This window comes from Octodon degus, unplaced genomic scaffold, assembly GCF_000260255.1.
Source record: "Octodon degus isolate 3935 unplaced genomic scaffold, OctDeg1.0 scaffold00160, whole genome shotgun sequence".
NCBI classification, from domain to species: Eukaryota; Metazoa; Chordata; class Mammalia; order Rodentia; family Octodontidae; genus Octodon; species Octodon degus.
Genome location: NW_004524736.1, coordinates 470,947 through 473,273, shown reverse-complemented (window position 1 = coordinate 473,273; position 2,327 = coordinate 470,947).

Here is a 2,327-nt window from a genome sequence, read left to right as displayed (position 1 = left end):
TTGCTATCAGGAAGGGATCAGACTAATTTTGCATGATAGCACAAGAGCAAGATTAATCTAGAAGCACCAGCAAGTATTTCTTTACATTTCTAGCGGTATTGGGTTAAATAATCATTTCTAAATCTGTGATCTGGTTACATAAATTTACAAAATATATTTTTAGTGAGAGGACAAATGCCTTGATATAAAGGATATCTGGAAGAAATGGAAAGAGCAGAAACATTTATTTATGTATTTGGTACAGGGTCCACAGGGTTTTACTTCGTAGATCAGACTCATAGTGATCCTCCTTTTTTCAGCCTCCCAAGCCCTGGGATTACAGGTGCACGCAATCACATCCAGTCTCAATTGCCTTCTCAGCACACGCTGGGGCCTGCAGGTTCGGGGATCGAACCCTGGCCACTGCACTCTACCTAAGCAGGCACTTTAGTCCACTGAGCTATCTGGTCGGCACAGCAGAAACATTTCTAATATAAGGAAATTAAGAAAAGAGGATGGACAATATTACTAATACTAATATTTAGAGGTTCAATGTGAATAAAATCAAAAGATTACTTCAAGTATATAGAACATTGTTGATGGTCAAATATAAATGAAAAGACGAAAGACATATGATTTCTTTTATAGGATCTTTTTAGTCTAATGACTTCTAAGACTACAGACATTCCTCTAGACCCTGGGCATATTCATATCACATTAATGTGAAAACAATTAGGAATGGTCAAGTGTTTGCTTTACTCCATGTACTCTGTACGTTTGGCTGGACCAAACTTTGATTTTGAGTTTGAGGTAGACTATACTCTAATTAATCTGAAGTGTTTCAAAAGTCATTGTCTCTCAACAATTTCTATTCTACTATTGAGTCATGGGTAATATATCTTGACTTATTTTCATTATTGAGGATTAAATAAAAGAACCCCAATGATACTGTGTTCTTTAATTAACACAATAGCCATAACCTGCCATTCCAACAGTACACAGTACTAGAGAGGACTCAAGTCAGCTTTGTGAGGTCTCATTGTTTTTGCACAGAAGTAAAAAAATGAATTAACTACCTTCAATTTTCATTAAGGTGACTCAATATATTTTCTATCCCATTTCTTGTAAAAATGCATGAACATAATGACTAGATGTAGACAAAATTTAAACTAATGAAAAAGTTTTGGCAGCACAAAATGTCATCCTGTGTTGAAATATACTTTGAAGCTAAAACAAATGGTTTCCAATTACCCCAAATAACAATTATAAACTTTAAAAGCATGCAAACTCTTAATCAGCTTCCATTTTCCAAAACTATTCATTACAAAGCTTCTAAAATTATACAAATTTTGATGACTCAAAACAAAGAGAAAAATTGAGGGCAAAAAAATTGCTGCCTGCTACTGTGTGTGTGCTCTGACGCCCATCATGTCTTAAAACAAACAAAACTCCTGTTATTCTAGCACAGGTTACATGGAAATGAAACTGCATACATGCAGGATTTTCCAGGCCATCTCTTCATGACATAAAATGTGAGCTAGAGATAGGGGGAGATAGCTCAGTGGCGTAAGTGCCTGCCTGGCAGCACAAGGTCTTGATTTCAATCCCTGGTACAAAACAATAAATACATGAATATGTAACTAGTGAGACATGGAAGTGAAAGAGACCTGGAATGCAAGCCAGGAATCCCTGCTCCCACAGTATGAAAAACTTGGAAGTTGCTGAAAAGCTACCTTCCCTGTCTGTTTTTAGTGTATCTATTTTTTCTAAGTTTTCTTCCTGTACCTGCTTTGTGTATGCTGCTTCAATTATTCATGTGTCAATTGGAACATAAACCAAGCTTCCTCAAAACTTATTCTCAAAGTCTTGTGACCTCAATAGCTTTAATAAAAATTGGGTTTTTAAGCATGAAAATAGGGATGCATGATAGAGTGGCATCAAATAATGGCATCTCTTCTAGGAATCATATACATCCCCTGGATTTTGCCTGGTTCTACCTTTTTTTCCCTCTTTATTCTCCATCTCTAATAGATAAACACAATGAATACTACCACACATACCCAAGGGAGTGGGTTTCTTGATTGTTACTACAAGCAAGTTCTTAAAGAAACTTTCTTTTTCTTCTGTATTTTAGGGTAGGGTCTATAGAGCGTTCAGGATCTCACTACAAGATTGGACTCATAGTGATTCTCCTATTTACAGCTTCCCAAGTCCTGGGATTACAGGTGCGTGCCACCACGCCTAGTCTCAATCTCAGTGCACCCTCGGGGCGGGGCTGGCACAGCAGGCCCAGAGATCTCTGGGGATAGAATCCCCGTCCCCTGTGCCTGCTTGCTAAAGAAACTTTT